At 35.4% G+C, this 21,552-nt stretch overlaps 1 pseudogene; it reads right to left on the bottom strand.

The window, feature by feature from the left end:
* Window positions 1–422: 422 nt before the first annotated feature.
* Window positions 423–21,552, bottom strand: part of LOC120136876 — a 38,914-nt pseudogene continuing 17,784 nt past the window's right edge.

Below are 21,552 nucleotides of genomic sequence, written 5' to 3'. Positions count from 1 at the left end.
CTTATGTCGATTCTGATTTTCAAAACCCTGCACGTTTTAAGAATAATATTTTTCGAACCACAACAAGATTCTGACACATCATTAAAAAATGATGCCATTGCATGTTCGTCTCCTCCAGGGACAGAGGTATGTGGCTCTCTAGGGGAGCCACTGCACACTCATTATTTTGAGAAAAATGATAAATTTAGTTTAATTTGTTGATGAAAAAAAATTGCATACCCAAATATTTTAAAATATGAGCATTAAAATTTTGAACCCATTTTTTAATTTTTAGATCTATCACTGGTCTCCTCACTAAAAATCAGATGACCCTAAATCATTGGACGACTGCATAATTATTCAAAACCAATATCCAATATGAAAGAAAATATATAGGGAAAAGAACATGATGAGCTGAAAAAAGAAAAACTGAACCTGAAAGAATAAAAAATTATATTTGAATATTTATTACATTGTGAGTATTGACGGAGCTGAAAAATTTTACCGTTTCATCCATAAAAGAAATGGTATAAAATCTTGGCTTTTTTGCATATTTTATTGCATCTCTGTAAATATGTAATTTGACAATTGACCTGTCATTCAAGTTGAAGACCCTCCAAACTGATCTGGAAGCATTTCATACTTCTTAAACTCTGCCATGGAAAGGGATGGTGAAAGCTCTCCCAGCACCTGCATATCTAGGACATTAAACATTAATTCGGATTTTAGATGGTTTAGCCGAAAGAAAAAAAGGCGTCTTTACGAGATAATCACACAAAAACATTAATCAATTGTTATTATTAGCTTTCTGCCATTTAATTTCCATTTGAAATCCAGATTCTTGTACATGTTTTACCCCCAACCATCCCTTTATGGGGCTAAGAACCGCACTGTACCTTTACAAAATCTTCATATTCTACAACGATGGAATCAGCTTGATCAGTGGAAGATGAATACGAACACGACACCTACACAAAAAAAGAAGCTGTACCTAATACATGATAAGATAAAAATCAAGGTACATTGCCTTGAGATTGATGATACGATACCTTCACAGTGGTTCCTCAATGAAAAAAGCCGAGTTTTACTCACCTTACGCTTTGCAGCATAAAACCAAGCATCTGCACATTTTGCATACATATCTGCACCGGTGAAGTTTGGCGGGCATCTCTTTGCAATTGAGTAGAGGGATATGTCTTCGTGCAATCTAAACTTTCTGGTACGTGCTTTAAGAAATCCGGACCAAGAGTGGAATTAACCGTATAAAGAAGACGAATCAAATGAAGAAAATCAGAATACAGTACAAGCATGAATGGGAGAAAAGGCTCGGAGATATGTGTTGGAGTATGAAATACATTGCAGCTCTACTATGCTGCTGTTACCTACTGAATGATGTTAAGCATTGGTTTGTTATGATTATGTTATGAGTTTGTTTGCTTACGTGTATTCAGTTCACGTGTATTCACTCTCTTTGCATATTAAGCTGTCCATTGAGTTAGTTAGTGATGTTATTCTACTTAGTACATAAGCACCTATTGCTAAGTATGAATGTAGTATTCTGGTTTTCAATAAAATGAATGAGAAGTTATTCTTCATTCTCCTTTCTTCTTGCTTTTCAATGATAGATTAGCTGCTATCATAACATGGTATCAGTCTCTTTTCCTGGAAACGCGTTTTTCGCTGCGTAGTATTGCATTTGCTGGTGAAGAGCAATGGTTGAACCGTAGGTTGTGTCTTCAGTGAATTCCCCTAGGAATTCCTCTGTGCTTCTCTCTACTCCATCCTGTGTTCAGCATATTCCCAAACATGACACGGTCAAACTTACTGAGAGTACGTATCTGTTATGGAAGCATCAAGTAGCTCTTATTCTTGATGGATATGGTTTGCTGAAATATGTTACGACTGATAGTGTTGTTCCAGATGAATGGATTACAAATGGGTCTGGTTAGGTTGAGGAGAATCCAGCCTTTTTCGTTTATAAACAACAAGATAAATTACTAGCGTCTTGGTTGTTGACAACAGTTAGCTTGGATGTTTTACCTCATCTTACAGGTTTAATGTCCTCCATTGTTATTTGGAATGCCATAGCACGATTGTTTGGGGCTAGATCTAGTGCTAAAATTTCTGCACTTCGACACACTTTACATTCTCAACGAAAAGCATGTTTGACAGTAAGTGAGTATTTGGCAAAGGTAAAATCTATATGTGATATGTTAAATGTAACTAGTTGTGTTGTTACGGAGCAGGAGCAGGTAAGTGTTGTGCTTGCTGGATTATCCATGGAGTTTGAGTCTATTATTGCGATTGTGTCTCGTGATTCTTTATCACTAAATTTCCTTACTGAAATGCTTGTTGATTGTGAAGCTCGGCAGAAGACCTTTCTTAGTGAGGGTCTCTCAGCAAATCTAGTGGTTCGTTCGAATGATTCTCGTGCTCATGATGTTTCAGTAAGTGAAGGGACGTCTGAGAAGCAGTCTTCTCAAGTTACTAGGCAGCAAGGTAATAACTATCCAGGGCGTGGTCGTGGAAGGTTTAATGGTTCCAATCGACCTCAATGTCAGATATGTGGTAAGTTTGGTCACACAGTTCAAAAGTGCTATCATCGGTTTGATAGAGACTTCACTAGTGTTTCTACTGAGGCTGGGCAGAGTGATACTTGGAAGAAGTCTCCAAGTTCAAATGCTGGTAGTCACTTATCTCCCTCACATGCTCCTAGGATGCAAGCTTACTCACATCATATGGCATCACCTTATTCAGTTGGTATGATTTATCCATCCTCGTTGTATCCTGGAATTCCCGGACTACCACCTCAGATTTATCATGGTTTTTCATACTCATCTTTTGGATCCATGCCTATGGATACTAGATTTAGTTCATCCAATCCAACGGTACCAACAGTAGCGTATGCTTCTGCTTTGCCTAGTGTTGCGCCTTCGAGTGTGGCGTCTCAGTCTTCTACTGCTGGTGCACTGTGGTATCCTGACACGGGTGCTACTCATCACGTTTCGAATGATCTCTCAGTGTTTGATTCAGGAACTACCTATACAGGTAATAACACACTTCTAATGGGTAATGGTAAGGGTGTTTCCATAACTCATATTGGTCAAGGCTGCTTGCAGACTAGTTTCAAGCCTTTGATCTTGCAAAATATGCTGCATGTTCCTGATATTAAGAAACAATTGTTATCAGTTTCTCAGTTTACTCGTGATAACAATGTATTCCTTGAATTTCATCCATTCGACTGTTTTGTGAAGGATGCTCAGACTCAGACCATTCTATTGCGAGGGAAGCTCACGAATGAAGGTTTATATCAGTTACATCCTACTATTGAAAAGAATACTAGCTATCATGCTAATAATGTGTCAAGATCACAATCTCTTTTGGATCTGTGGCATAAAAGATTGGGCCATGCTTCAGTTAAAACTGTAAAGGCAGTTATGAAAACTTGTAATGTGTCTACTGATGCATGTAGCTTATCTCAAATTTGTACTGCTTGTTTACAAGGCAAAGCACATAAGCTTCCATTTTGTAATTCGATGACTGAATACACTTCTCCTTTTCAATTGATTGTTTCGGATGTATGGGGACCAGTTCCTTTCACTTCTTCAGATGGCTATGTCTATTATGTATCCTTCATTGATGTGTTTAGTAGGCATACTTGGCTTTATTTGCTTAAGCATAAGTCTGAGGTGGGGCAGTGTTTCATTCATTTCTACAAAATGATAGAGGTTCAGTTTGGTAAAACAATCAAGGTTGTGCAAAGTGATGGTGGAGGTGAGTATCAACCTCTTCATACATGGTTTCGTGATCATGGAATTCAACATCGAATTTCATGTCCAAACACCTATGAACAGAATGGAAGAGCTGAGAGGAAACATCAGCATGTAGTCGAGATGGGGCTGACTTTGTTGGCTCAAGCTCATTTGCCTTTGAAATTCTGGAGTCATGTGTTTACAGCAGCTGTGTAATTGATAAATCGCCTACCAACTAATGTTCTTAGTGGCAAGTCACCTTTTGAGAAATTATATCAAGCATCACCTAACTATTCCGACCTACGAGTGTTTGGTTGTGCTTATTTTCCATTCTTGAGACCTTTTAATAGGCACAAATTGGAGTATCGATCTAGGCAATGTGTGTTTCTTGGATACAGCTCTTCTCACAAAGGTTATAAATGCTTGGATGAAAATGGCCGAATTTTTATTTCTAGGCATGTGATTTTTTATGAGACAGTATTTCTCTACAGTGTGTGCAAGGTGACTGAAAATCATAGTGTATCCCCTCATGTTTCGAATGGTGTCTTGCCAGTGGTTATGGTTCCACGAGATCATCAGTCTTCGATTGAGAGAAGTACTAGAAGTAGTGCTCATGCAACTCCAGTTCATGATACTTGTGGTATCGATGGGCAGGATGTTTCTTCTAGCACAAATGCTGATGAATCAAATATTGTTCCTAGTCCAAGTATGACTAATATCAGTATGAATCAGCTAGTTGATGGTTTTGCTGAATCATATATCACTGATAGTGAGTCATGTCCACATGAAATAGTTCCTGAATCAACTGTGTTACTAAATGATACTCGTGTTCCTCCTGACACAACTACTAATACGCATCCTATGATTACTAGGAGTAAAAGTGGCATTAGGAAACCGAGAATTTATCAAGTTGCGTGTGCTATTAGAGAGCCTCACAATATAAAAGAGGCTTTCATGCATCCTCATTGGAAGGCTGCTGCTCAAGCTGAATATGATGCATTATTTCATAACAAAACATGGTCTCTGATTCCTCTTCCTACAAATAGGCGAGCTGTTGCGTGCAAATGGTTGTTTAAAGTAAAACAAAATGTTGATGGTTCTGTGGCTCGCTATAAAGCTCGGCTTGTAGCAAAGGGCTTTCTTCAATAACCAGGAGTTGATTTTCATGAGGTTTTCAGTCTAGTGGTTAAACCTTCTACAATTCGTATTATACTTTCCCTTGCTTTGACTAATGGTTGGGCGTTAAGACAAATAGATACCAATAATGCTTTCTTGAATGGCATTCTCACTGAAGAAGTTTATATGATTCAGCCACCAGGTTATGAGCTAGGTGATGTGAATACTGTTTGTAAGCTTCATAAAGGTATTTATGGACTGAAACAAGCTCATCGAGCTTGGTTTGAAAGACTCCGTATATACTTGGAGTCTGAGGGATTTGTATTAGCCAAATCTGATTTATCTCTTTATATTTACAAGACAGCTACCAGTATTATGTACTTGTTAGTATATGTTGATGACATAATACTTACTGGGAATAAAGTTGATGAAGTGCAACTTGTCATTGACAAATTGAATGTGCAGTTTTTCTTGAAGGATCTCGAAACCTTGAACTATTTTTTGGGTGTTGAAGTCTGTTATGACTCAGGTGATATTGTGTTGAGTCAGAGAAAGTACATTAAGGACTTGCTTCAGCGTAGTGGTTTTGATGGGGCTAGGAGTCTTCCTACACCTATGGTGTCGAGTTGTAAGTTGTCAAATAAGGGAGAACCCAGCTTTAAAGATGCATCTTACTACATGAGTATTGTTGGTGCATTACAGTATGTTGTAATTACTCGTCCGGATGTTGCCTTTGCAGTTAATTGAGTATGTCAGTTTATGCAAGATCCACTTGAGTCTCATTTTCAGGCAGTGAAGCGAATCCTACGCTATCTGCAGGGTACAGTTGATTTTGGGTTATGGTTTTGACCTTCCTCCAAGTTAACGCTATCTGGCTTTGCTGATGCTAACTGGGGATCAGATGTAGATGATAGGCGTTCAACATCTGGTTATTGTATTTCCTTTGCTGGAAACTTAGTATCATGGAGTTCTCGTAAGAAACAGATGGTAGCTCGATCTACTGTTGAGGCTGAATATCGAAGTGTTGCATGTGCTGCAGCTGACATGCAATGGATTTTATCTTTACTTTCTGAGTTGCATATTGTGGTGCATGGTACACCTACTCTATGGTGTGATAATTCAAGTGCGGTTGTTGTGTGTGCTAATCCGGTTCTTCATTCTAAATTTAAGCATGTGGAACTGGACTTATTCTTTGTGCGAGAGATGGTTGCTGTTGGAACACTATAGGTTCATGAAGTTCCAGCAATTGAACAAGTGGATGATGTTTTCACGAAACCACTATCTGATCCTTTATTTATAAAACATAGAATGCGGTTACTAATTACTCAACTCAAAGATAAGTCTGTAATTCCTGCACTGTGTAATGAAGCCGTTGTTGAGGATGTTGATGAAAGCAGTTTGAAGCATAGCAAAATCATTGAGCAGGGTTAATGTTGGTGAATGCAAATCGAAGTGTTTAAAGGGTTGATGATTAGGGTGAATGTTGGTGAATGCAAATCTTCAAGAGTAATTGAGTAGGGTGAATGTTGGAGTATGAAATACATTGCAGCTCTACTATGTTGCTGTTACCTACTGAATGATGTTAAGCATTGGTTTGTTATGATTTTGTTATGAGTTTGTTTGCTTATGTGTATTCAGTTCACGTGTATTCACTCTCTTTGCGTGTTAAGCTGTCAATTGAGTTAGTGTTGTTATTCTACTTAGTATATAAGCACCTATTGCTAAGTATGAATGTAGTATTCTGGTTTTCAATAAAATGAATGAGAAGTTATTCTTCATTCTCCTTTCTTCTTGCTTTTCAATGATAGATTAGCTGCTATCATAACAATATGAACTAACCGTTCTCTGTAAGATGCAACAGCATTAACTCCGATATATAGCAGTTTGTCGAATCTACCAGGCCATGGAAGAGCTGGGTCAATAGGATCTGGTCTGTTGCTTGCTCCTATAATAAATAGGACCTCGAGAAAGAGAACTTTCATTGTTACAAGGACAAAAGAGAAAAGGTATATAATATTTTCATAACAAAAAGCATAAATAACCTGGGAAGAATCATTAAGGCGATCAATCTCTGCAAGCATCTCGCAATAAGCAAATTGTCATGATTAGCAACAATAAAACTGAAGAGAGCTTATCAGTCGATGCCATAGCAAGAGTGTCAATAGAAACCTGAGAAACCACTCTGTCCATAACACCCCCAGAAGCACCTCGAGCAGGAGCAAGAGAATCAAGTTCGTCAAAGAAAATGACACATGGTAGGGCTGATCTGGCCTGCAAAGATTAAAATATTGTAACAATTATGCAACCCAATTTACCATACATGATCAAAACAAGTTAGTTTTTGTTTACCATCTGGAAAATGTCTCGAACATTCTTATCCGACTCTCCTATGTACATGTTAATTAGTTTAGGCCCTTTTACGCTAAGGAAATTTAAGGAACACTATGTTGCCACAGCTTTTGCCAACAGAGTCTGACAGTTAAAGCAGAAAAATTGAGAACAGGAAAAGGAAAGCCACAAAAGATATCTTAATATATATATATATATATATATATATATATATATATACTTTCCCTTTTCCCGGAGGACCATATAGAAGAAAACCAGAACGCTTGCACAAGCCAGACGAAAATATATCCTTATGCAGGAGAGGTAACTGCAGAGTTAAAAAAAAAACAGTAAGTAAAGGAGTTCAGACTAGCAGGCTTCTGAAATGGTTAAAAAAACGAACACCTATACGCAAAAGCTGATTTGCTCTTGTTCCCATGAAAAAGAACGAAGGGGTTCAAATCATTCAACAAATGGTTAAAGAAAATAATTTATATCAGAATAACCCATTATTGGAGAAAGAAATCAGAGATACAGAAAAACCAACCTGAACAGTGTCCAAAATTGATTTCTTCACAGCCACCAATCCACCACCATCTTCCCATTTCACATTAGGAACCTACAGAAATCAATCAGGCTAAAATTATCTGCTCTACATCAGAAATCGAAAGAATCATTATTGCTTCAAGTTGGCAATCGCATAATATTAAGTTCTAAATCTGAACTGTAAAATTTACGCTTGGAGCTCCTAATGCAGATGCATTCATCTTCTTTGATCGCTCCAATGCTTTTTCCAAGTCCTCTTTTCCCCTTGAATTAGCTGCAGCATTGCTTGATTTATTCCGTACTTCTTTAATAAAATCATCTAATTGTGAGGATTCTGCTTTGCCCGTTTGAAAATTGCTCTTGGGGGATTAAGTTAGCACCAGTGTCAGCAATTAAAGCACACAAATCCTGAGACATGAAGCCACATGTCTGTCCTAACATGTCCTTCACAAAGTCCTCTAAGCAAGTCTGCAATTAACCACCCCAAACAAAAATTTTATAAAATGCTTCACCTGGAGTTCTTATTCATTCATAAAATCATCCAAAATTTATATATTCAAGTTGCAATTTATTATTCCCCAATTGGACAAATTGAACAGGTGACATCCTTTTCGATCTTTATATAAAATTTGAATGTTGGGCTCAGTTATGGTGTAAATATTGCAAATTGAGATAAAGCATTAAATTTTGCGCTGCTTAGATTCAAAATATTCGTAAAGAAATTTAGCCAAACTTGCACATACATAGGAGATGAAATATGCCTTTTTTTTCTTGCATCAGAAAGGAATTCATAAACACCTTGCAGTGACTGGGACAACATTTCATCCCTTTGTTCTTCAGTTAAGGGACCCATCTTTACTTCTTTGAAAAAAAAAAGGACCGATCTTTACTTCATGGCTAAAACAACGCCTGATAGCTAGCGGCAGGCCTTCAGAACTGTCAGCAGCAGGGATTCAAATCGCGGTCGTGTTTATCGCGATTGTGGCCATAGCGGGCGCTATTGTGGGTATAGCGGGTATATCAGAAGGCAATGCTACCGCTATTTTGCGAGAGCTATCGCGGTCGCAGACCGCTATTTAAAACCCTGGTCAGCAGCAGCAACCAACAGCACCTGGTGCCTACCACCATTTCCACTGTCCTTTACTGCCCGCACCAAAACCATATAAGTGATCCGTTTAAAACATATTTTTAAGTTCATGAAAGTAAATATAAAGAAAAATTCACAAATCAATTTTTAGCTTCTTGATTTCAATTTCTCAATTGAAGCAGTAACGAGATGCAACAGATCAATCTGGCAATTGTCAAAGTTCAAAAAGCGTCCCTAGTCAATTAAGAAAGGACAAATTGAGTCTTACAAAATCACTATTTGACTTGTCTTCCGCATAACCATCTTCATCATTAGCAACTGGCTCAGTGAACTTTCTGATGACCGATGCAACTTCAGAGGAAAGTCCAATTTGGTCGCTTGGTAAACCTTCATGGGATGCCAAATTCAGGAAAACATCAAAATGGCATAGTAGAAGTATTGTTGTGGAGTATCTGCCACCAAATAGATATATAGGATAGTGAGCCCATGGAATGGTTGAGGAACAACAATATTAGGTACTTTCATTTTGCATGATATCTATCATCATGTAAGTATCAAGTCTGAAAGAAGTGAAATCGCTCAGTTACCTTGATTGAATTGTAAGGGAAACTATTTTATCATGAAGAATTCCAAACTTAAGACACAACAACAAGCGTCGTAATTATCAAATAATTAATTTTTTCTTGGATAATTATGCTAAGAACGTAATATAGAGAAGAAGGGTGTCACTCCACAAGAATTCGAAAATTTCTAACATCAATCTGAATTGATCTTTAATCAAGAAATCTATAAACAATAAAATTAGAAAAGATGGGAGGTTTTGAACAATAAAGTAAATTAAATATATAAAATAAAATAAAAGTGAAGACAATAATAAAAAAAAATAGAAAAAGCAAATTGTAAAGAAATAATAAAGTTGAGAGATAGCCTCTAGCTTCGCTTCACCTCAATCCGTCTTGGTCATTGAAATAGATTTTACTTCGAATATTTGACGGTTACAGTCTACAAGGTCCAACCCTTGTAAACATGCTCTTCTCTCTTGTGAACTGATTTCCAAAGTTAATCCTTGAAATTAACCATTGATTGGATTAATATCGGCTATCGATATTAACGCCAATGGTTGTTTGGAACTGTAAAAAGCCCGTGCTCGGATTATAGTGTCTCGATAAGAATCGAACCCAATCTTGATTTTCCTTAGTAGACCACCACTAAGTTTGTTCTTAGGTAATTGAATTTGCTACAAGACGATTCTCCTCCACAACTACAGACCAAAACTTCAATCAAACCAATGTGTACTCTTTGGATTGAAGATGTTAAGATGTTTGAAGGAAAGTTAATTGCCTCCCCTTGTCTAACGAAAATCAAGAAAGAAATCTGAAGATATGAAGCGCTTTTGCAATTCTCACGATAACGGATCGAGTCTTCGCTTAGCTATCATCTAAAGAAAAATTTAGCCAAGCATGGTAGATATCATGCTTGGCGTGTAGAAAGAAAGAAGATGAAGAAGAAACATATTTTATAAAACAAAAGAAAGCCAGAACCAGTTTTATATTGAATTCTAAACTTGTACATCTCTCAAGCTTCATCCCTAGGTATTTATAGTCTTGAGTTAACCTAATAAAAATAAAATACAAACTCTTAATTCCTAACAAACTAAAAATCCTAATAAATAATTATTAAAAATCCTGACAATTGTAAACTAAAATTCTATGCAAAATAAATTCTTAATAAAATAAATAAAATCTCAAATGTTTGAATTCAATTACAACTTTTAAATTCTTAAAGAATTATGGTTTGTCTTGCTTTCCTCCTTTGTTTTTGCTACTTGGAATATTTAATCAGAGTTTGTGCTTGGATCGAACTTTGAATCTGATTGGCGGCGATTTTTCCCAAATAAATAGGAAAATATGTTTAATTCACCTTTTAATTGTTATTTCCTGAAAAATAGTCATGTATATATTCGAATAAAAACAATCCAATTTAGCACTATAAAAGGAGGCAACATGACTTAATTAATAACAAAATATTAACCAAATAAAACACTCATCAAATTCCCCTCACTTATTCAATCAATTATCAAAATCTCAAATTGTTAATATTTAATCTCACAATATATCAAAGAAAACCAAACAAGCTAATGATCACATCAATTATCGGAAACAAGGTAACAATTAAGGAAACATGTAAGATTTAAGTAAAAGCCAAACATTCCAATTATCCATCAATTTCAATGCAACAAGACAATACCTCACAAGGATTCACTCATTATCACTCAAAGTGTTTAGGGTAAGAGAAAGAAAATAAATCGCTCAAAACCAAGATTAATAAAGACATTACCATGGGCTTGTAAGAATATCAAGTCTCCACGACTCGTTCGAATAAGATGCATATAATCAAAGGGTCTTTAACAAGGTTGTAATGGGGTTTAGTTTGGGTAGAAAAAAGGCCAAAAAATTGGGTTCAAAAGTCAATACAAGAGATGTAAAATATATGAGTTCAAGCCACAAATTTGACAAAGTAAACAAATTCGAAGAAGTGTAATCAAACAATCGATTTTTTCTTGATTTCTTTTTTTGATTTTCCTTGTTGTTTTTTGGATTTTTTTCTTTTCTTTCTTTTTCTTTTTTTTCCTTTTTTTCTTCTTCAAACGCTTTGTTCGATCCAGATTTTTTTTCGATTTTTTTCAACTGCTTCCTCTTTCTTCTCTTAATTTTTCGTTCATGGAGTAAATCTATCTCATGTCTCGACAATGGTAACAAGCAAGGGAAAAAAATAAAAATTGAAAGGCTTCGGGTTTTGTAATGTGGTAAAAATAAAGAAAAGGGTAAAGGCTCAAAGTGGGTTCATTATGGGATATAAATAAATGATAGAAAATTTGGGTAGAGAAGTGATTTAATCCCAAGTGTCATAATCATTTTAAAGCATCAAGTTTCAACATGTGGTCTCGATATGCATTTAATCACAAGTTTTAGAATGTCAAAATTAATCCGAAACACTCAATCAAACAAATGAGCAAGAATAAGAAGATATGCTCGTTTAGACTCAAATCTCACAAGAAGGGGCAATGAGTATTGAGTCAAGAAACATATCAAATAACGAATTCATGAAACATTAAGCGAAAAATTTTAAGAAAAACATACTAATCATGCTATTTTTACCATCATGCACCCTAAATCCGATAAAAGCGTGATCATAAACTTATAAGGTAATCAATGAGACAAAGCAAGATTCAAGATTAATAGTAAGAGATTTCAACAGATCAACCAAGGCAACTCAATTTCAAGCATATAAACAAGCGAGCAATAATTCGATGCAAGCGTTCTCTACCCCTCACTTAAAGCATATTGTCCCAATATGTAAAATTAAAGCATATGAGAATGAATAGAGACACTCCTCGTGTTTAGTGACTGCAAAATTTGTAGATTCCATATGTACCTAAATATATAACGAAAAATAAAAATAAAATGAATAAATAAATAAAATAAAGTAAATAGTAAAATTGGGTTGCCTCCCATTAGAGCGCTTTTGTTTAACGTCGTTAGCTCGATGACTTGATTCAGACTACAGGTTCCTAGAAAGATGTTTCCTCCAGTTCATACACTTTTTCCATTGAAGAAATTTCTCATGAGAAATTCTACAATCATAATTTTTTTCCTTTTATCCTTGTGAATTCTTTCATTCTCACAAGCTTTTCTTCGGATCTTTTTCATCTTTGGAAGTTTATCCGAAATCGATAAATTATATATTTCACCCAAAAATGTTTTCTTTAAATGTTTAGGAAGCGATTTTAATTCCAATTTTAATGCTTGCAAAATAGATGAGATATCATTAGAATGGGAAGGCATAAAATTTAAATTCTTACTTAGCTTTTTGCTATATGAATGCGAGTCCACGTTAGAAGCGATATCAGTTCCAACCTTTGAATTCTTGTGCAACTCATAAAAAAATTTATGTTCATTTATGGGAAGTTTAATTATATCGACAAAGCTAACATTAGCCACAAAGCTAGGATGTTTCATCGCCTTATAAACATAAAATTTTACAACCTCACCATCAAATTCCATAGTAAGAATTCCACGCATGACGTCATTTTTAGTATTTGTTGTGCTTAGAAAAGAGTGGACAATAATGATTTTGGAGAAAGAATTAATTAATTCATTTTCCATGTCAATGACATAGAAATCCACCGGAAAAATTAAATCATTTACCTTAACAAGAATATTTTGAAGATGTCCCTCAAGATATAAATGACTGATATATTAGCGAATCGAATTGTTACCTTAGTTTCCTTCAAAGGCATAATATTAATTAAAGTACCAAGATCACACATAGCACGTTTAATTCACATGTTTCCGATTTTGCAGGGTATAACAAACATACCTTGGTCCTTTAATTTAGGTGGAAGTCTACGTTGGAAAACAGCTAAGACATTCTCTCCTAAATTTACCTTTTTCATTGTCGGTAAGTCTCATTTTGTTTGTGCAAATATCTTTAAAAAATCTGGTATATCTTGGTATATTTCGGATTACCTCTAGAAGTAGTTATTAATTTCCACCTTTCGAAAAATATCAAGAATTTCCTTTTCCTCGGCTTGTTTGTCGCGTTTTACTAACCTGGAGGGAAAGGGAGGTGGTGTGGCATAGGGAGATAGCATAGGAAGAAGTTGTGAGCCATCTTTCTTTTTTCTCTCGGACTTCATGTCAACTTCTTTTTTTTTTTGGGATCTTGATTCTTCTTTTTCTTTCTTTGATTCTTCGAAAACTTTCTTAGGCATTGGTGCGATAATAGTGCCACTCTGAAGGGTGATAACACTAACATTTTCTCGTGAGTTCGCCTCAGTTTAAGTTGGTAACTTTCCCTGTGATTTCATTCGTCCCACGGTCTGAGCCAGTTGACTCATTTGCTTTTCGAGCTCTTGAAAGTAATCTTCTGTTATATTTTGAAATTGTTCTTGAGACAGTGCCAACCATTCGACAATGGACTCCAATGATGATTTATGCGGTTGATATTGCTGAGGTGAAGGTGGCCTTGGTTGATAGGCTTGCTATTGAGGAGGCACTTGGTTCTGCGCATAGTTGAAGTTCGGATGGTCCCTCCACCCTGGATTATAGGTATTTGTGTTAGGATTGTATTGTCTCTGTTGAGGTCCTGAAAAATTTCCAATTGCATTGACTTGTGCGATAGAGTCTTCTTGTAACATTGGACAACAATATGTGGGATGGTCTGGCGTTATGCATATTTCGCAAAGTCTAGTTGTAGTCGTTTTTCCTGCAACAAGAGTTTGAAAAATATCAGCTAATTTATCACTTTTATTTTCTAAAAAACTTGTACTTATCTTGTGAACCCGTCGAGTGGGTTCACTTGCAGAGCCAACTTGTTGAGAGTTAGCAGCCATAGTTGAAATCAGATTTCTCGCTGAATATGGAGTCATATTAATGAGTGCTCCTCCACTAGCTGAATCAACCATATTCATCTCTAAAGTAAGTAATCCTTCGTAAAAGTATTGAAGAAGTGTTTGCTCAGATAGTCCATGTCGTGGGCAACTTGCACAAAGTTTCTTGAATCGTTCACAGTAGTCATACAATAATTTTCCATTTATTTGTTGTACTCCTAATATTTTTCTTCTTAATTCACTCGTTTTCATTGCATGGAAAACCTTTCAAGAAAATACGAGTCATATTAGTCCATGTATTAATAGAATTATGAGGTAAATAAAATAACCAATCTTTAGTCGAGTCTGCTAAAGAAAAAGGAAAACACATAGTTTAATTTAACCGTCAGATATTCCATGTAGTTTCATGCTATAACAAACTAGATGAAACTCAGTAAGATGCTTGTGAGGACTTTCGTTGGGCAGTCCATGGTAAGTAGGTAGAAGATGAATCAAACCCGTTTTAAGCTCAAACGGTGTTTCTCCATGAGGGAATGCGGTGCATAACGGTTGTTGTTCGGTAGGTGCCGCAGCTAATTCTCGAATTGTCTGTTGATCCATTGGAATCGGTTTCTCGATGTCTTCTTCAGCGTTAGAGAAGGTCTCATCGTCTAAAGGTGTCTTTGGTTTATGTTCTTGATTGGATTCAGATTGTTGTGATTTTTGTTGTTGTTGTCTCTTTTCTTGTAGTGTACGTGAACGTATTCTTCGGGCTAGTGCTTCGATCTCATGTACTCAATCTGCTAGTTCACCTAGATTTCTCTTGGTCATAAATCAAAATAAATTTTAATCATTAATTTTTCCGTGACCCCTGACAACAGCGCCAATTTGACGATCGTCGTAATTGTCAAATAATTAATCTTTTTTCTCATATAATTATGCTATGAACGTAATATAGAGAAAAAGGGTGTTGGTCCATAGGGTTTCAAAAATTTCTAATATCAATCTGAATTGATCTTTAACCAAGAAATCTGTAGACAATGAAATTAAAAAGATTGGGTTTCGAATAATAAAGTAAACTAAATAAAATAAATTAAATTAAAGTCAAATCAATAATAAAAAAAATAGAAGAAGTAAATTGTAAAGAAATAATAAAGATGAGAGATAACCTCTAGCTTCGCTTCGCCTCAATCCGTCTCGATCATTGAAATAGATTTTACTTAAGATACTTGTCGGTTACAATCTACAAGGCTCCACCCTTATAACTTGCTCTTTTCTCTTATGAACTGATTTTCAAAGTCAATCCTTGAAAATTAGCCCTTGTTTGGATTAATATCAACTATAGATATTAACGCCAATGTTGGTTTGGAACTAGAAAAACTTGTGCTCAGATTATAGTGTCTCGATGAGAATTGAATCCAATCTTGATTTCCATTAATGAACTGCCGTTAAGTTTATTCTTAGCGAATTGAATTTGCTACAAGTCGATTCTCATCCCCAACTATATATCAAAACTTCGATCAAACCAATGTGCATTCTTTGGATTGAAGATGTTAAGATGTCTGAAGGAAGGCCTACTGCCTCCTCTTGTTTGTCGAAAATCAAGAAAGAAATCTGAAGATAAGAAGCGCTTTTGCAATTCTCACGAGAATTGATCGAGTCTTCGCTTAGCTATCAGCTAAAGAAAAATTTAGCCAATCATGGTAGAGATCATGCTTGGCGTGTAGAAAGAAAGAAGATGAAGAAGAAAAACATTTTTATTAAACTGAAAACCTAAAACAAAAGAAAATCGAGAACCAGTTCTATATTGAATTCTAAACTTATACATCTCTCAAGCTTCACCCCTAGGAGTATTTATAGTCTTGAGTTAACCTAATAAAAATAAAATACTAACTCTTAAAATATTCAAACTCTTAATTCCTAACAAATTAAAAATTTCTAATTAATAAATATTAAAAATTCTAGCAATAGTAAACTAAAATTCTATGCAAAATAAAATTCCTAATAAAATAAATAAAATCTCAAATGTTTTAATTCAATTACAACTTTTAAATTCCTAAAGAATTGTGGATCACCTTGCTTTTCTCCTTTGATCTTGCTACTTGGAATAGTTCATCAGAGTTTGTGCTTGGATCGAAATTTGAATCTGATTGGCGCCGACTTTTCCCAAATAAATAGAAAAATCTGTTTAATTCGCCTTTTAATTGTTATTTCCTGAAAAATAGAGTCATGCATAGATTCGAATAAAAACAACCCAAATTAACACTATAAAAGGAGGTAACACTACTTAGTTAATAATATTAACCAAATAAAGCACTTATCAGACAAACACACATATATTGATGCAATATTAGACACTCTTAACATACAATCTCTATCAAAAGAAGCAACAATTGAACTTTCAAAAAAATTGAAAAAAGTTCAGCTATGGGAAGCAGGATAACTATGATGCAAAGGGCGAAGGTATAGGTTAATAAAATCGGAACAAGTGTTGGCAACTGAAGATATATTCAGTAAGTCAGCTGCTTCACCTTTGTGAACTGTTGAAAGCTTCAGAGAGCAGCAGAGGTCTTCTTTTCAGAAGATGCTGTCAGGTCCTGGCAACTATACTCAATTACGTGTAGACCCAGTCGCTTAGCAACATATCTAACAACGCTCCTCTTCCCACACCCTGCAATAAATATATAATAGGACACAGCTAACCAATATGTAAACAAGCATAGATAAACTAGAATCAGTCCTCCCCTCGGTGACCAAGCAGCATAACAATTTATTGCTGTCCCTGGGAATCGCATAATGAAAACTAGTAACAAGTTTGGTAAGCATAAGTGTGCTGAACAGAAGGACCACTAAGTTGAGTCATCAATCAAAGATTTCATTTTCCATTAAATTATATCCATCAACTAAGGAAGTAGCACACTTTAGAAGTAACAAGAGATAAGAAAAGCATCCACTGCACCTGGTAGACCATGTAGTAGAACAGAAACTCTAAATTTCAAAGAAAGTGGTGATCCACATAGAGGTGGCGTAAGAATGGATGCTACAACCTTCACTGTATCCCCTTGCAAGGGTGCAAAACTTCTTGTTCCAGAAATTAACAAACCGGGAGGAACAGAAGAAGGCACACGGCCTCCAAGAACTAGAGCAGTCTGAATGCGATTAACTCGAAGAATAGTTTCATCTGATGGTTGAAGATACTAATTTTTTTTACCCATTTTGATTTATTTATTATTATTATTACTATTATTATTATTATTATAAATATTATTATTATTATTATTATTATTAATATATTAAATATAAAATAATAATAAATACAAGCCCAAAAATCAAAGGCCCAATCACCGGCCCAAACCAAATTGAAACCCTAAACATTAGGGTTTCAGCTAGGGTTTCTAACCCTAGCGCCGCAGCCGCCTCTGCCTCCAGCCGCCCCACGTCGACGGTCAGTTGCCAGATGCTCGAATCCACTTCAGCCACGACGCCGCCGCCTCGCTGAAGAATCCAGAAGCTTTGCTGCTTCAACACCCGCCGCCCACGTCGCAAGCTCTATGGGGTGAGTCACCACATAGCTCGGTGACTCACCGAACTCCACCTTTCGGACCGGTCCGAGATAAGCGCCGGTGATGGCTATAAAGCCATCACCTAACCTGCAAAGAAGAAAAAAGGAGAGATAGCCAACAGAAAAAAAAAGAGAAGAACGGAGAACAAAAACAAAGAAAACCCCACAAACACAGCAAGGAGGAAGAAGAAGAGAGACTTACCGTGAAAGCCACCGCCTTGATCGGAGTCACCACCGGCTTAGACGTCACCAAAACCTTCGAAAACCGAAGGTATTTTTAGATCTATTCCGATCGGGGGCCGTTTAGAAGAAAAGACCATCGGAACCGTCATTAGGACGGTCCGATCTATGTTTTAATGTAAAAAAAATTATTCCGGCCACCGAAGGCGGTGGCCGGCGGCGGGATCAACACCGGCGAGCGGCTGCCGGCCGGTGGCTTCTCTCTGTTTAGAGAGAAGGAGAGAGAAAATTCTCTCTCAGAGAGAGAGAGAGAGGAGAAAATGAGAAATGAAGGCTGGCCCTTCGGGCCAGCCGTTTCAGACCTAAATAGGCCTTCCCGAACGACGTCGTTTCGGGAAGGACTATTTGTGCAAATTTTAATTGTTAAATCCCGTCCGCAACCATTATAACTGTACATTTTAGTCACTAAATCGAGTTTATAATCCTTTTAATTCGGTTCTTAATTTAATTTTATTTATTTTAGTCCTTTGTATTAAATAATATATTTATATAAATACATATTTAGTCCTATAATTTAATAATTAATATCTTAATCTGAATAGTATGTTTTAATTTATTTTATTCTAATATCTGAATTTTATATAATTTTATTTTAGTCACTAAATTAATAAATAAGAAAATAGCATGTTTAATCCCTATAATTTTGATTACTATTGAATTAGGTTTTTAATTTTAATTTAATATAATTTAGTCAATAATTTTAAGTATTTTTATTTTTTTATTGCTTTTAAATATATAGTTCTAATTGTATTTTTATTATTTTAATTTACTTGTTTATATATTTAAATATTTTTATGTAGTCATAAATATATATATAATAAATAAATATTATTTTAAATAAATTATTTAACATTTATTTTTCATATCGAAGAAAAGGGCGTCTTAATACAACTGGATGTCCTATTCTGGTATTTTAAAATTAAATATTATAAAAAATATTATTTAATTTTATGAAAATTAATATTTATTAATATCAAAGAAAAGAACTGTCTTAAGGCACCTAGAAGTACTTTTCCGATATTTTTAAATAAATAAATATTTTTTGTATAATTTCGAAATAATAGGATTATAAATTAAATATATTTTGAAATTTTTTAATAGAGACAATTTATAATTAAAAAGTACCAATTTTGGGCGTTGTAGGGGTGCTAATCCTTCCCTAAACGTAACCGACCACGAATCCCTTTTTATTATTAAAAAGAACGAATTTTTGGTTATAAATGCAGATCAGTTCATTTTTTAATTAATGTTTTCTTAAAACTCTTTTAAAAAATAATTTTTAGGTATTCGACCTACCTAACCCAAAAGGCCGATGGCGACTCTCAAATTATTTTCAAAAACCATTTATTCACATCAATTTTTCCGCCAAATGAATATTTCGTGCCTGGGCGAAAACCGGTTACGACAGCTTGGCGACTCTGCTGGGGACCGGTCAAACTTTTAAAATCAATTACAAATTGTCTCTATTAATTATAAATTAAAATTTATATATTTAATTTATGATTTTTCTTTTCAAATTTGTTATATATATTATTTTTCAGTATGTATATTTTTATAATATTTCATTTTTATTTGCAAGTATTTTATTTCATTATTTATTTTTCTGTCAGAGGTTTGAACATTTCTCCTCACACACAACACTTGCATTGCATAACATAAAGCTCTATAATTGAGTTATCCTTTTTAAGTGGGAGTGAAAGCGACGTCTTCGTGAAAATTTATTCTCCGTGTCAGACCTAGCAAGTAACTTTCGGGGTTCATATGCTCTATGTCTTCGTGAGAATTTATTCTCCGTGTCAGGCATAGAGAAATGTATCCCCTCGAATTGAACTCGATCCATTTTAGTCTGTGATGGACTAGGATTGAGGGTTAGCAACCCAAGGGGGCACTAACAAGGACAATTCGGGTACCTTTATTCTTAGATCTGAAACCTTACATAATAAACCCTAGAAACTCTTCCGATCTGAAGTCATGCCGAAATTTTGTCCAAAATAGGTGTACACACAGGAGAAATGAATTCTAATTTCCTGTTAATTTATTTTTTACTGATTAAATTACATGTATATTTAAATTATTTAAATTATGAAAAAGCATGTTTAAATAATAATATTTAGGTAAATGTTATTATTAAATTTCTTTATTATGTAAACTAATTCATTTCTTTTGTGTGTTCTTTATCTTTTCTGTTGCATAGCATCATACAGGATAAAAGGAATTGATCCTCGTGTTAATTGTCTCATTGGAAAGCCTTCATCCATGGATAAAAAGTGTTCAAAAAAATAATTCTAAACTCAGAAGTAAGACAGTGGGCTGAGGACTTACAAAGACAAGAAGGAGACAGTTTGCAGGATGATTATATATCTGACTTGGCCAGTTATGCTCCAGTTTCGCTAAAAAGAAATGATATGCAAGATTTGCGAAGCATTTGGGAAAGTTGGGATTCAAACAAAAAATTGCAGTTTTATCAGACTTACGGAGACATCCCATATTTGCTCTATGTCGAAGCTGATGATGAATTACTCAGAGCCCTAATTCAATTCTGGAATCCAGGGTACAATTGCTTCACTCTCAATAAGGAGGACTTGGTCCCTACTATTGAAGAGTACACAACTTTGCTACATATCGAAGGGGCTTTGGAGAATCGAATCTATTCAAAGTCAATTAAAACTCAACCCTTTCGAGTTAAATTAGCAAAGATTGCCGGGGTACGAGAAGAATGGGTGGCATCCGTACAAACAAAAGGCGAAAGCGAAGGCATTGCTTGGACCAATATTAATAACTTATTCAGAGTCATCCAGACACTAAAGTACGATTCGATCTATTTTCTCTGGGTATGTATGGTATGGTCATCTTCCCAAAAGTATTGGGATATGTTGAAGCTGCAGTGGTAGATTTGTTTGAACAGTTACCGAAAAAAATTAATCCTGCTTCTGCAATTCTAGCAGAGACCTTCAGATCGTTAAATGCTTGTAGAAAGCTAGGAGGTGGACGATTCTCAGGGTGTACCCAGTTGTTATATGTTTGGGTCCGTAGCCATTTCTGGAGACAGAAAAGGTTTCATACCGACGCTTTAACACGGATTACTCACCATTAAAAGAATTTATGGAGCAGAATGGCCGAAAGAAATTAAGAAAGATATGGATTAATGCTTTTCGAAATCTGCAAAGTAATGAGTTGTTTGGCGAGCCCCGTGGCAAATCCAAAGGGAATCTTTTACAAATGTGGTGATTACAATTGGATAATGCTGCTCGGATTATGGGGAGGAATTGGATATGCACCACTTCTGGTCATAAGACAGTATGAAGGTCGTCAATTTGTACCTGTCACCGCTGGATTACATTCATCTGAGTTCGCATTCCACGGCAAAAATTATAAAAGAAATATCATGGAAGCCGTTACAGCTTGGAAAACAACTTTTTGTATCCGAGCTAAAGCAGCAAAAGAAATGCTAACTCCTGATTATGAGGAATGGAGATATGGCAGGAAAAATGAAAATATTCCTCTACCAGATCAAAATGAGGATATCTCTATGGAAGATCGCATTAAGGTGGTTCCATCAGAGATTAAAATC

Source organism: Hibiscus syriacus, unplaced genomic scaffold, assembly GCF_006381635.1.
Source record: "Hibiscus syriacus cultivar Baekdansim isolate YM2019G1 unplaced genomic scaffold, ASM638163v2 tig00110637_pilon, whole genome shotgun sequence".
Classification (NCBI taxonomy): domain Eukaryota; kingdom Viridiplantae; phylum Streptophyta; class Magnoliopsida; order Malvales; family Malvaceae; genus Hibiscus; species Hibiscus syriacus.
This window is presented reverse-complemented; position numbering and strand designations above follow the sequence as displayed.